Source organism: Melanotaenia boesemani, chromosome 12, assembly GCF_017639745.1.
Source record: "Melanotaenia boesemani isolate fMelBoe1 chromosome 12, fMelBoe1.pri, whole genome shotgun sequence".
Classification (NCBI taxonomy): Eukaryota; Metazoa; Chordata; class Actinopteri; order Atheriniformes; family Melanotaeniidae; genus Melanotaenia; species Melanotaenia boesemani.
The window spans coordinates 35,602,460-35,617,918 of NC_055693.1; positions in this window are offsets into that span (position 1 = coordinate 35,602,460).

Here is a 15,459-nt window from a genome sequence, read left to right on the forward strand (position 1 = left end):
TGAGCTTCCTCAGGAAGCAGTGTCTGCTCCTCCCCTTCCTGTACACAGCATCTGTGTTGATCCTCCAGTCCAGTCCACTGTCCAAGTGCACTTCAACACTTAACTCCACCAGTTTCTGGAAAACCTTCTCAATACAAGTTGCGCCATCCAGCTCACTCTGGATATATTGGTCTGCCAACAAGCACAAACATGTCTTCACCTGTGTGCTGGACCATGGTGATTGTTTTTGAAACGCCATCAATGCTGCTGCCAAAGCTGATATCCATAGTTGCAGTTTTGGCGTTTTAAAGGTGGGGAGTCGCTCTCATGACTCATTCAGTGACGTCAAATTCTGGCCAGTGGTGACCTGCTCACAGGCGGTCCTGGCTAGTTTTGCGCCCTGGGCGAACCACCCGTCAGCGACCCCCACACCCAACCACAAACCCCGCCAACGTACAAACACAAGGATATTATTGTTATTTTTTATTAATAATATTTATTTATTATTAAATACAAAAGTTAACAAGAATAGATAGAACAATAAGATAGATAAATGAAACAGAGTTTGTAAACACCAATGTAAATTGCACACAAATACAAATGAATAAAATAAAATAAATAAAAAATAGTAATAACAATGAACATAATCTGAATTCAGTGCTCAGACTGTAGCAGATTTTTCAACCTGGGTCTTTCACCCTGTTTACACCTGGCACACACACACACACACACACACACACACACACACACACACACACACACACACACACACACACACACACACACACACACACACACACACACAGACCTGACAAGTCCTGCAAAGATGTGGCTGCAGAGGGAGGTGGTTCTTCATTTTGGCCAGTGGGAGCTGCTCCAAAATATTTCAGAAGTGCCCCAGAATTTAAAATTAAGATACAAAATGTACGTTAGATCACACTTAACATGCACCAGTTACCCAATTAAAATAAACCATAATAATGCACAAATTATTATTTGTTAATATCCTATTAACTAAGCATAACACACTACAAATTATTCAAAAAAACTTTATCACATAAAGCTTACAAAATGTCATGTCAGTGTATATTGACACAAATGTTATATAAGTTATTAAGTTAGCATAGACCCATGTACAGCATTAAAAATTCCAGTCAGGATGTCCTGTTATTTACCAACCTCTCAGACTAACAGGCCCATGTCTGTCCGAACAGGTACATTCACACTCTGGTCCGGGATGTCTGCGAGCAGCCATGTCTCAGTGAAACACATCACGCTGCACTCGGTATTCCGTCTGAGTTTTAACCAGTGTGCGAAGTCCGTCCACCTTGTTTTGTTTCCCAGAGACCTTACACTCCCCACAATGATCGATGGAACTGAGGGTTTACATCTCCTCCTCGCCTTGACTTTCGCTCCAGCTCTGCAGCCACGCTGTCTCCACTTGAGCTCCGCAACGGATTGCAGGCACGGTGGCCTGGAGAAATCTAACAGTGGCTCCTGTATTTAGCTGGTCACAACCCCCCTCAGGTCAGCACAGCCCTCAGCCAGAAAAAGTGCTAAAAGGACGAGAAGAACCAGAGAAATGTAATGGAAGCTGAAGATGTCCATGGCAGTGAGTTTAAGGAGGAAAAAAGAAAATTCAGTTAAGAAAAGTAACAGAAAACAACAATAGAAAGATTAAAGAAGACACAGAGCTGCTGTAACTAGCTGCCACAGTCAAGTCACCATCTTAAAAAAAGAGGAGAGACTATGTTGCAGTTTACAATCTCTATCAGTGTTTATAACAGATCCTCACATTTCTGTCCCAGTTTTTCCAGGCCTTCGTGTGACATATGATCGGATGCGTGTGATCACACCTGTTCCCTCCTAAAGCTTTATGCATGTCTCAGGTCTTTATGCATGAAAAGTTGTGTATCTGAGATGCTGGTCAGCAGACCTGGAGCACCACAAGGGACTGTACTCTCACCATTTCTCTTCACACTGTACACCTCAGACTGGAACTGGTCAGTCAGTTTGTGAGATGGAGCAGAAACAACCACCTCATCTTAAACATAAACAAAAGAGAAGATTGAACAGGAGTAAACAGAACACTTTACATCCTGGGAGAAGAGGTGGAGGAGGAATTCAAGAACCTCTGACTTCATCTGGACAACAGACTGGACTGGACATGCAACACAGAAGCATCCAGAAGAAGAAACAGAGCAGACTCTCCTTCTGGAGTAAGAAGAGATCCTTCGATGTCCATCATGTTGCCTCTTCTATTAGTCTGTGGGATGACTCTGGTTCTGTGCTGGGGATGACTCTGGATCTGTGCTGGGGATGACTCTGGTTCTGTGCTGGGGATGACTCTGGTTCTGTACTGGGGATGACTCTGGTTCTGTACTGGGGATAACTCTGGTTCTGTGCTGGGGATAACTCTGGATTTGTGCTGGGGATGACTCTTGTTCTGTACTGGGGATGACTCTTGTTCTGTACTGGGGATGACTCTGGTTCTGTGCTGGGATGACTCTTGTTCTGTGCTGGGGATGACTCTGGTTCTGTGCTGGGGATGACTCTGGATCTGTACTGGGGATAACTCTGGTTCTGCGCTGCGGATGACTCTTGTTCTGTACTGGGGATGACTCTTGTTCTGTACTGGGGATGACTCTGGTTCTGTGCTGGGGATGACTCTTGTTCTGTACTGGGGATGACCCTGGTTCTGTGCTGGGGATGACTCTCGTTCTGTACTGGGGATGACTCTGGTTCTGTGCTGGGGATAACTCCGGTTCTGTACTGGGGATAACTCTAGTTCTGTGCTGGGAATAACTCTGGTTCTGTGCTGCGGATGACTCTGGTTCTGTACTGGGGATGACTCTTGTTCTGTACTGGGGATGACTCTTGTTCTGTGCTGGGGATGACTCTGGTTCTGTGCTGGGGATGACTCTGGTTCTGTACTGGGGATAACTCTGGTTCTGTGCTGGGGATGACTCTGGTTCTGTGCTGGGGATGACGCTGGTTCTGTAGTGGGGATGACTCTGGTTCTGTGCTGGGGAAAACTCTGGTTCTGAGCTGGGATGACTCTTGTTCTGTACTGGGGATGACTCTGGTTCTGTGCTGGGGATGACTCTGGTTCTGTGCTGGGGATGACTCTTGTTCTGTACTGGGGATGAGTCTGGTTCTGTGCTGGGGATGACTCTTGTTCTGTACTGGGGATAACTCTGATTCTGTACTGGGGATAACTCTGGTTCTGTGCTGGGGATGACTCTGGTTCTGTGCTGGGGATGACTCTGGTTCTGTGCTGGGATGACGCTGGTTCTGTAGTGGGGATGACTCTGGTTCTGTGCTGGGGATAACTCTGGTTCTGTACTGGGGATAACTCTAGTTCTGTGCTGGGGATAACTCTGGTTCTGTGCTGGGGATGACTCTTGTTCTGTGCTGGGGATGACTCTTGTTCTGTACTGGGGATGACTCTTGTTCTGTACTGGGGATGACTCTGGTTCTGTGCTGGGGATGACTCTTGTTCTGTACTGGGGATGAGTCTGGTTCTGTGCTGGGGATGACTCTGGTTCTGTGCTGGGGATAACTCTGGTTCTGTACTGGGGATAACTCTGGTTCTGTGCTGGGGATAACTCTGGTTCTGTGCTGGGGATGACTCTTGTTCTGTACTGGGGATGACTCTGGTTCTGTGCTGGGGATGACTCTTGTTCTGTACTGGGGATGAGTCTGGTTCTGTGCAGGGGATGACTGTTGTTCTGTACTGGGGATGACTCTTGTTCTGTACTGGGGATGACTCTGGTTCTGTGCTGGGGATGACTCTGGTTCTGTGCTGGGGATGACTCTTGTTCTGTACTGGGGATGAGTCTGGTTCTGTGCTGGGGATGACTCTTGTTCTGTACTGGGGATGACTCTTGTTCTGTACTGGGGATGACACTGGTTCTGTACTGGGGATGACTCTCCTTCTGTGCTGGGGATGACTCTTGTTCTGTGCTGGGGATAACTCTGGTTCTGTACTGGGGATAACTCTGGTTCTGTGCTGGGGATAACTCTGGTTCTGTACTGGGGATGACACTGGTTCTGTAGTGGGGATGACTCTAGTTCTGTGCTGGGGATAACTCTGGTTCTGTGCTGGGGATGACTCTTGTTCTGTGCTGGGGATGACTCTTGTTCTGTACTGGGGATGACTCTTGTTCTGTACTGGGGATGACTCTGGTTCTGTGCTGGGGATGACTCTGGTTCTGTGCTGGGGATGACTCTTGTTCTGTACTGGGGATGAGTCTGGTTCTGTGCTGGGGATGACTCTGGTTCTGTGCTGCGGATAACTCTGGTTCTGTACTGGGGATAACTCTGGTTCTGTGCTGGGGATAACTCTGGTTCTGTGCTGGGGATGACTCTTGTTCAGTACTGGGGATGACTCTGGTTCTGTGCTGGGGATGACTCTTGTTCTGTACTGGGGATGAGTCTGGTTCTGTGCAGGGGATGACTCTTGTTCTGTACTGGGGATGACTCTCGTTCTGTACTGGGGGATGACTCTTGTTCTGTGCTGGGATGACTCTGGTTCTGTACTGGGGATGACTCTGGTTCTGTGCTGGGATGACTCTGGTTCTGTACTGGGGATGACTCTTGTTCTGTACTGGGGATGACTCTGGTTCTGAGCTAGGATGACTCTGGTTCTGTACTGGGGATGACTCTTGTTCTGTACTGGGGATGACTCTTGTTCTGTGCTGGGGATGACTCTTGTTCTGTACTGGGGATGACTCTGGTTCTGTGCTGGGGATGACTCTTGTTCTGTACTGGGGATGACCCTGGTTCTGTGCTGGGGATGACTCTCGTTCTGTACTGGGGATGACTCTGGTTCTGTGCTGGGGATAACTCCGGTTCTGTACTGGGGATAACTCTAGTTCTGTGCTGGGGATAACTCTGGTTCTGTGCTGCGGATGACTCTGGTTCTGTGCTGGGGATGACTCTTGTTCTGTACTGGGGATGACTCTTGTTCTGTGCTGGGGATGACTCTGGTTCTGTGCTGGGGATGACTCTGGTTCTGTACTGGGGATAACTCTGGTTCTGTGCTGGGGATAACTCTGGTTCTGTGCTGGGGATGACTCTGGTTCTGTGCTGGGGATGACGCTGGTTCTGTAGTGGGGATGACTCTGGTTCTGTGCTGGGGAAAACTCTGGTTCTGAGCTGGGATGACTCTTGTTCTGTACTGGGGATGACTCTGGTTCTGTGCTGGGGATGACTCTGGTTCTGTGCTGGGGATGACTCTTGTTCTGTACTGGGGATGAGTCTGGTTCTGTGCTGGGATGACTCTTGTTCTGTACTGGGGATAACTCTGATTCTGTACTGGGGATAACTCTGGTTCTGTGCTGGGGATGACTCTGGTTCTGTGCTGGGGATGACTCTGGTTCTGTGCTGGGGATGACGCTGGTTCTGTAGTGGGGATGACTCTGGTTCTGTGCTGGGGATAACTCTGGTTCTGTACTGGGGATAACTCTAGTTCTGTGCTGGGGATAACTCTGGTTCTGTGCTGGGGATGACTCTTGTTCTGTGCTGGGATGACTCTTGTTCTGTACTGGGGATGACTCTTGTTCTGTACTGGGATGACTCTGGTTCTGTGCTGGGGATGACTCTGGTTCTGTACTGGGGATAACTCTGGTTCTGTGCTGGGGATGACTCTGGTTCTGTGCTGGGGATGACTCTGGTTCTGTACTGGGGATGACTCTGGTTCTGTGCTGGGGATGACTCTGGTTCTGTGCTGGGGATGACTCTTGTTCTGTACTGGGGATGACTCTGGTTCTGTGCTGGGGATGACTCTTGTTCTGTACTGGGGATGAGTCTGGTTCTGTGCTGGGGATGACTCTGGTTCTGTACTGGGGATGACTCTTGTTCTGTACTGGGGATGACTCTGGTTCTGTGCTGGGATGACTCTGGTTCTGTGCTGGGGATGACTCTGGTTCTGTACTGGGGATGACTCTGGTTCTGTGCTGGGGATGACTCTGGTTCTGTACTGGGGATGACTCTTGTTCTGTACTGGGGATGACACTGGTTCTGTACTGGGATGACTCTGGTTCTGTGCTGGGGATGACTCTGGTTCTGTGCTGGGGATGACTCTGGTTCTGTGCTGGGGATGACTGGTTCTGTGCTGGGATGACTCTGGTTCTGTGCTGGGGATGACTCTGGTTATGTGCTGGGGATAACTCTGGTTCTGTACTGGGGATAACTCTGGTTCTGTGCTGGGGATGACTCTTGTTCTGTGCTGGGGATGACTCTTGTTCTGTACTGGGGATGACTCTTGTTCTGTACTGGGGATGACTCTGGTTCTGTGCTGGGGATGACTCTGGTTCTGTGCTGGGGATGACTCTTGTTCTGTACTGGGGATGAGTCTGGTTCTGTGCTGGGGATGACTCTGGTTCTGTGCTGCAGATAACTCTGGTTCTGTACTGGGGATAACTCTGGTTCTGTGCTGGGGATAACTCTGGTTCTGTGCTGGGGATGACTCTTGTTCAGTACTGGGGATGACTCTGGTTCTGTGCTGGGGATGACTCTTGTTCTGTACTGGGGATGAGTCTGGTTCTGTGCAGGGGATGACTCTTGTTCTGTACTGGGGATGACTCTCGTTCTGTACTGGGGATGACTCTTGTTCTGTGCTGGGATGACTCTGGTTCTGTACTGGGGATGACTCTGGTTCTGTGCTGGGATGACTCTGGTTCTGTACTGGGGATGACTCTTGTTCTGTACTGGGGATGACTCTGGTTCTGAGCTAGGATGACTCTGGTTCTGTACTGGGGATGACTCTGGTTCTGTGCTGGGGATAACTCTGGTTCTGTACTGGGGATAACTCTGGTTCTGTGCTGGGGATGACTCTTGTTCTGTGCTGGGGATGACTCTGGTTCTGTGCTGGGGATGACTCTTGTTCTGTACTGGGGATGAGTGTGGTTCTGTGCTGGGGATGACTCTTGTTCTGTACTGGGGATGACTCATGTTCTGTGCTGGGGATGACTCTTGTTCTGTACTGGGGATGACTCTCGTTCTGTGCTAGGGATGACTCTTGTTCTGTGCTGGGGATGACTCTGGTTCTGTGCTGGGGATGACTCATGTTCTGTACTGGGGATGACTCTGGTTCTGTGCTGGGATGACTCTGGTTCTGTACTGGGGATGACTCTTGTTCTGTACTGGGGATGACTCTGGTTCTGTGCTGGGATGACTCTGGTTCTGTACTGGGGATGACTCTGGTTCTGTGCTGGGGATAACTGTGGTTCTGTACTGGGGATAAATCTGGTTCTGTGCTGGGGATAACTCTGGTTCTGTGCTGGGGATGACTCTTGTTCTGTACTGGGGGTGACTCTGGTTCTGTACTGGGGATAACTCTGGTTCTGTGCTGGGGATGACTCTGGTTCTGTGCTGGGGATGACTCTGGTTCTGTGCTGGGGATGACGCTGGTTCTGTAGTGGAGATGACTCTGGTTCTGTACTGGGGATAACTCTAGTTCTGTGCTGGGGATAACTCTGGTTCTGTGCTGGGGATGACTCTTGTTCTGTACTGGGGATGACTCTTGTTCTGTGCTGGGGATGACTCTGGTTCTGTGCTGGGGATGACTCTGGTTCTGTACTGGGCATAACTCTGGTTCTGTGCTGGGGATGACTCCGGTTCTGTACTGGGGATAACTCTGGTTCTGTGCTGGGGATGACTCTGGTTTTTTGCTGGGATGACTCTGGTTCTGTGCTGGGGATAACTCTGGTTCTGTGCTGGGGATGACTCTGGTTCTGTGCTGGGGATAACTCTGGTTCTGCGCTGCGGATGACTCTGGTTCTGTACTGGGGATGACTCTGGTTCTGTGCTGGGGATGACTCTTGTTCAGTACTGGGGATGACTCTGGTTCTGTGCTGGGGATGACTCTTGTTCTGTACTGGGGATGAGTCTGGTTCTGTGCAGGGGATGACTCTTGTTCTGTACTGGGGATGACTCTTGTTCTGTACTGGGGATGACTCTTGTTCTGTACTGGGGATGACTCTCGTTCTGTACTGGGGATGACTCTTGTTCTGTGCTGGGATGACTCTGGTTCTGTACTGGGGATGACTCTGGTTCTGTGCTGGGATGACTCTGGTTCTGTACTGGGGATGACTCTTGTTCTGTAATGGGGATGACTCTGGTTCTGAGCTAGGATGACTCTGGTTCTGTACTGGGGATGACTCTGGTTCTGTGCTGGGGATAACTCTGGTTCTGTACTGGGGATAACTCTGGTTCTGTGCTGGGGATGACTCTTGTTCTGTGCTGGGGATGACTCTGGTTCTGTGCTGGGGATGACTCTTGTTCTGTACTGGGGATGAGTCTGGTTCTGTGCTGGGGATGACTCTTGTCCTGTACTGGGGATGACTCATGTTCTGTGCTGGGGATGACTCTTGTTCTGTACTGGGGATGACTCTCGTTCTGTGCTGGGGATCACTCTTGTTCTGTGCTGGGGATGACTCTGGTTCTGTGCTGGGGATGACTCATGATCTGTACTGGGGATGACTCTGGTTCTGTGCTGGGATGACTCTGGTTCTGTACTGGGGATGACTCTTGTTCTGTACTGGGGATGACTCTGGTTCTGTGCTGGGATGACTCTGGTTCTGTACTGGGGATGACTCTGGTTCTGTGCTGGGGATAACTGTGGTTCTGTACTGGGGATAAATCTGGTTCTGTGCTGGGGATAACTCTGGTTCTGTGCTGGGGATGACTCTGGTTCTGTGCTGGGGATGACTCTGGTTCTGTGCTGGGGATGACGCTGGTTCTGTAGTGGGGATGACTCTGGTTCTGTACTGGGGATAACTCTAGTTCTGTGCTGGGGATAACTCTGGTTCTGTGCTGGGGATGACTCTTGTTCTGTACTGGGGATGACTCTTGTTCTGTGCTGGGGATGACTCTGGTTCTGTGCTGGGGATGACTCTGGTTCTGTACTGGGCATAACTCTGGTTCTGTGCTGGGGATGACTCCGGTTCTGTACTGGGGATAACTCTGGTTCTGTGCTGGGGATGACTCTGGTTCTTTGCTGGGATGACTCTGGTTCTGTGCTGGGGATAACTCTGGTTCTGTGCTGGGGATGACTCTGGTTCTGTGCTGGGGATAACTCTTGTTCTGTGCTGGGGATGACTCTGGTTCTGTACTGGGGATGACTATGGTTCTGTACTGGGGATAACTCTGGTTCTGTGCTGGGATGACTCTGGTTCTGTGCTGGGGATGATTCTGGTTCTGTTCTGGGGATGACTGGTTCTGTACTGGGGATGACTCTGGTTCTGTACTGGGGATGACTCTGGTTCTGTACTGGGGATGACTCTGGTTCTGTGCTGGGGATAACTCTGGTTCTGTACTGGGGATAACTCTGGTTCTGTGCTGGGGATAACTCTGGTTCTGTGCTGGGGATGACTCTTGTTCTGTACTGGGGATAACTCTGGTTCTGTACTGGGGATAACTCCATTTCTGTGCTGGGGATAACTCTGGTTCTGTGCTGGGGATGACTCTGGTTCTGTGCTGGGGATGACTCTGGTTCTGTGCTGGGGATGACTCTGGTTCTGTGCTGGGGATGACGCTGGTTCTGTAGTGGGGATGACTCTGGTTCTGTGCTGGGGATAACTCTGGTTCTGTGCTGGGGATGACGCTGGTTCTGTAGTGGGGATAACTCTATTTCTGTGCTGGGGATGACTCTGGTTCTGTATTGGGGATGACTCTTGTTCTGTACTGGGGATGAGTCTGGTTCTGTGCTGGGGATGACTCTTGTTCTGTGCTGGGGATGACTCTGGTTCTGTACTGGGGATGACTCTTGTTCTGTACTGGGGATGACTATGGTTCTGTACTGGGGATAACTCTGGTTCTGTGTTGGGATGACTCTGGTTCTGTGCTGGGGATGACTCTGGTTCTGTTCTGGGGATGACTGGTTCTGTACTGGGGATGACTCTGGTTCTGTACTGGGGATGACTCTGGTTCTGTACTGGGGATGACTCTGGTTCTGTGCTGGGGATAACTCTTGTTCTGTACTGGGGATAACTCTGGTTCTGTATTGGGGATGACTCTTGTTCTGTACTGGGGATGAGTCTGGTTCTGTGCTGGGGATGACTCTTGTTCTGTGCTGGGGATGACTCTGGTTCTGTACTGGGGATGACTCTTGTTCTGTACTGGAGATGACTATGGTTCTGTACTGGGGATAACTCTGGTTCTGTGTTGGGATGACTCTGGTTCTGTGCTGGGGATGACTCTGGTTCTGTTCTGGGGATGACTGGTTCTGTACTGGGGATGACTCTGGTTCTGTACTGGGGATGACTCTGGTTCTGTACTGGGGATGACTCTGGTTCTGTGCTGGGGATAACTCTTGTTCTGTACTGGGGATAACTCTGGTTCTGTGCTGGGGATAACTCTGGTTCTGTGCTGGGGATGACTCTTGTTCTGTACTGGGGATAACTCTGGTTCTGTACTGGGGATAACTCCATTTCTGTGCTGGGGATAACTCTGGTTCTGTGCTGGGGATGACTCTGGTTCTGTGCTGGGGATAACTCTTGTTCTGTGCTGGGGATGACTCTGGTTCTGTACTGGGGATGACTATGGTTCTGTACTGGGGATAACTCTGGTTCTGTGCTGGGATGACTCTGGTTCTGTGCTGGGGATGATTCTGGTTCTGTTCTGGGGATGACTGGTTCTGTACTGGGGATGACTCTGGTTCTGTACTGGGGATGACTCTGGTTCTGTACTGGGGATGACTCTGGTTCTGTGCTGGGGATAACTCTGGTTCTGTACTGGGGATAACTCTGGTTCTGTGCTGGGGATAACTCTGGTTCTGTGCTGGGGATGACTCTTGTTCTGTACTGGGGATAACTCTGGTTCTGTACTGGGGATAACTCCATTTCTGTGCTGGGGATAACTCTGGTTCTGTGCTGGGGATGACTCTGGTTCTGTGCTGGGGATGACTCTGGTTCTGTGCTGGGGATGACTCTGGTTCTGTGCTGGGGATGACGCTGGTTCTGTAGTGGGGATGACTCTGGTTCTGTGCTGGGGATAACTCTGGTTCTGTGCTGGGGATGACGCTGGTTCTGTAGTGGGGATAACTCTATTTCTGTGCTGGGGATGACTCTGGTTCTGTATTGGGGATGACTCTTGTTCTGTACTGGGGATGAGTCTGGTTCTGTGCTGGGGATGACTCTTGTTCTGTGCTGGGGATGACTCTGGTTCTGTACTGGGGATGACTCTTGTTCTGTACTGGGGATGACTATGGTTCTGTACTGGGGATAACTCTGGTTCTGTGTTGGGATGACTCTGGTTCTGTGCTGGGGATGACTCTGGTTCTGTTCTGGGGATGACTGGTTCTGTACTGGGGATGACTCTGGTTCTGTACTGGGGATGACTCTGGTTCTGTACTGGGGATGACTCTGGTTCTGTGCTGGGGATAACTCTTGTTCTGTACTGGGGATAACTCTGGTTCTGTATTGGGGATGACTCTTGTTCTGTACTGGGGATGAGTCTGGTTCTGTGCTGGGGATGACTCTTGTTCTGTGCTGGGGATGACTCTGGTTCTGTACTGGGGATGACTCTTGTTCTGTACTGGGGATGACTATGGTTCTGTACTGGGGATAACTCTGGTTCTGTGTTGGGATGACTCTGGTTCTGTGCTGGGGATGACTCTGGTTCTGTTCTGGGGATGACTGGTTCTGTACTGGGGATGACTCTGGTTCTGTACTGGGGATGACTCTGGTTCTGTACTGGGGATGACTCTGGTTCTGTGCTGGGGATAACTCTTGTTCTGTACTGGGGATAACTCTGGTTCTGTGCTGGGGATAACTCTGGTTCTGTGCTGGGGATGACTCTTGTTCTGTACTGGGGATAACTCTGGTTCTGTACTGGGGATAACTCCATTTCTGTGCTGGGGATAACTCTGGTTCTGTGCTGGGGATGACTCTGGTTCTGTGCTGGGGATAACTCTGGTTCTGTGCTGGGGATGACTCTATTTCTGTGCTGGGGATGACTCTTGTTCTGTACTGGGGATGACTCTTGTTCTGTGCTGGGGATGACTCTGGTTCTGTGCTGGGGATGACTCTGGTTCTGTGCTGGGGATGACGCTGGTTCTGTAGTGGGGATGACTCTGGTTCTGTGCTGGGGATAACTCTGGTTCTGTACTGTGGATAACTCTATTTCTGTGCTGGGGATGACTCTGGTTCTGTATTGGGGATGACTCTTGTTCTGTACTGGGGATGAGTCTGGTTCTGTGCTGGGGATGACTCTTGTTCTGTGCTGGGGATGACTCTGGTTCTGTACTGGGGATAACTCTGGTTCTGTGCTGGGGATGACTCTGGTTCTGTGCTGGGGATGACTCTGGTTCTGTGCTGCGGATGACGCTGGTTCTGTAGTGGGGATGACTCTGGTTCTGTGCTGGGGATAACTCTGGTTCTGTACTGGGGATAACTCTAGTTCTGTGCTGGGGATAACTCTGGTTCTGTGCTGGGGATGACTCTTGTTCTGTGCTGGGGATGACTCTTGTTCTGTACTGGGGATGACTCTTGTTCTGTACTGGGGATGACTCTGGTTCTGTGCTGGGGATGACTCTGGTTCTGTGCTGGGGATGACTCTTGTTCTGTACTGGGGATGAGTCTGGTTCTGTGCTGGGGATGACTGTGGTTCTGTGCTGCGGATAACTCTGGTTCTGTACTGGGGATAACTCTGGTTCTGTGCTGGGGATAACTCTTGTTCTGTGCTGGGGATGACTCTTGTTCTGTACTGGGGATGACTCTGGTTCTGTGCTGGGGATGACTCTAGTTCTGTACTGGGGATGAGTCTGGTTCTGTGCAGGGGATGACCCTTGTTCTGTACTGGGGATGACTCTTGTTCTGTACTGGGGATGACTCTTGTTCTGTACTGGGGATGACTCTCGTTCTGTACTGGGGATGACTCTTGTTCTGTGCTGGGATGACTCTGGTTCTGTACTGGGGATGACTTTGGTTCTGTGCTGGGATGACTCTGGTTCTGTACTGGGGATGACTCTTGTTCTGTACTGGGGATGACTCTGGTTCTGAGCTAGGATGACTCTGGTTCTGTACTGGGGATGACTCTGGTTCTGTGCTGGGGATAACTCTGGTTCTGTACTGGGGATAACTCTGGTTCTGTGCTGGGGATGACTCTTGTTCTGTACTGGGGATGACTCTGGTTCTGTACTGGGGATAACTCTGGTTCTGTGCTGGGGATGACTCTGGTTCTGTGCTGGGGATGACTGGTTCTGTGCTGGGGATGACGCTGGATCTGTACTGGGGATGACTCTGGTTCTGTGCTGGGGATAACTCTGGTTCTGAGCTGGGATGACTCTTGTTCTGTATTGGGGATGACTCTGGTTCTGTGCTGGGGATGACTCTGGTTCTGTGCTGGGGATGACTCTAGTTCTGTACTGGGGATGAGTCTGGTTCTGTGCAGGGGATGACCCTTGTTCTGTACTGGGGATGACTCTTGTTCTGTACTGGGGATGACTCTTGTTCTGTACTGGGGATGACTCTCGTTCTGTACTGGGGATGACTCTTGTTCTGTGCTGGGATGACTCTGGTTCTGTACTGGGGATGACTTTGGTTCTGTGCTGGGATGACTCTGGTTCTGTACTGGGGATGACTCTTGTTCTGTACTGGGGATGACTCTGGTTCTGAGCTAGGATGACTCTGGTTCTGTACTGGGGATGACTCTGGTTCTGTGCTGGGGATAACTCTGGTTCTGTACTGGGGATAACTCTGGTTCTGTGCTGGGGATGACTCTTGTTCTGTACTGGGGATGACTCTGGTTCTGTACTGGGGATAACTCTGGTTCTGTGCTGGGGATGACTCTGGTTCTGTGCTGGGGATGACTGGTTCTGTGCTGGGGATGACGCTGGATCTGTACTGGGGATGACTCTGGTTCTGTGCTGGGGATAACTCTGGTTCTGAGCTGGGATGACTCTTGTTCTGTACTGGGGATGACTCTGGTTCTGTGCTGGGGATGACTCTGGTTCTGTGCTGGGGATGACTCTTGTTCTGTACTGGGGATGAGTCTGGTTCTGTGCTGGGGATGACTCTTGTTCTGTACTGGGGATGACTCATGTTCTGTGCTGGGGATGACTCTTGTTCTGTACTGGGGATGACTCTCGTTCTGTGCTGGGGATGACTCTTGTTCTGTGCTGGGGATGACTCTGGTTCTGTGCTGGGGATGACTCATGTTCTGTACTGGGGATGACTCTGGTTCTGTGCTGGGATGACTCTGGTTCTGTACTGGGGATGACTCTTGTTCTGTACTGGGGATGACTCTGGTTCTGTGCTGGGATGACTCTGGTTCTGTACTGGGGATGACTCTGGTTCTGTGCTGGGGATAACTGTGGTTCTGTACTGGGGATAACTCTGGTTCTGTGCTGGGGATGACTCTGGTTCTGTGCTGGGGATAACTCTGGTTCTGTACTGGGGATAACTCTGGTTCTGTGCTGGGGATAACTCTGGTTCTGTGCTGGGGATGACTCTGGTTCTGTGCTGGGGATGACTCTTGTTCTGTACTGGGGATGACTCTGGTTCTGTACTGGGGATAACTCTGGTTCTGTGCTGGGGATAACTCTGGTTCTGTGCTGGGGATGACTCTGGTTCTGTGCTGGGGATGACTCTTGTTCTGTACTGGGGATGACTCTTGTTCTGTGCTGGGGATGACTCTGGTTCTGTGCTGGGGATAACTCTGGTTCTGTACTGGGGATGACTCTTGTTCTGTACTGGGGATGACTATGGTTCTGTACTGGGGATAACTCTGGTTCTGTGCTGGGATGACTCTGGTTCTGTGCTGGGGATGACTCTGGTTCTGTTCTGGGGATGACTGGTTCTGTACTGGGGATGACTCGGGTTCTGTACTGGGGATGACTCTGGTTCTGTACTGGGGATGACTCTGGTTCTGTGCTGGGGATAACTCTGGTTCTGTACTGGGGATAACTCTGGTTCTGTGCTGGGGATAACTCTGGTTCTGTGCTGGGGATGACTCTTGTTCTGTACTGGGGATAACTCTGGTTCTGTACTGGGGATAACTCCATTTCTGTGCTGGGGATAACTCTGGTTCTGTGCTGGGGATGACTCTGGTTCTGTGCTGGGGATAACTCTGGTTCTGTGCTGGGGATGACTCTATTTCTGTGCTGGGGATGACTCTTGTTCTGTACTGGGGATGACTCTTGTTCTGTGCTGGGGATGACTCTGGTTCTGTGCTGGGGATGACTCTGGTTCTGTGCTGGGGATGACGCTGGTTCTGTAGTGGGGATGACTCTGGTTCTGTGCTGGGGATAACTCTTGTTCTGTACTGTGGATAACTCTATTTCTGTGCTGGGGATGACTCTGGTTCTGTATTGGGGATGACTCTTGTTCTGTACTGGGGATGAGTCTGGTTCTGTGCTGGGGATGACTCTTGTTCTGTGCTGGGGATGACTCTGGTTCTGTAGTGGGGATAACTCTGGTTCTGTGCTGGGGATGACTCTGGTTCTGTGCTGGGGATGACTCTGGTTCTGTGCTG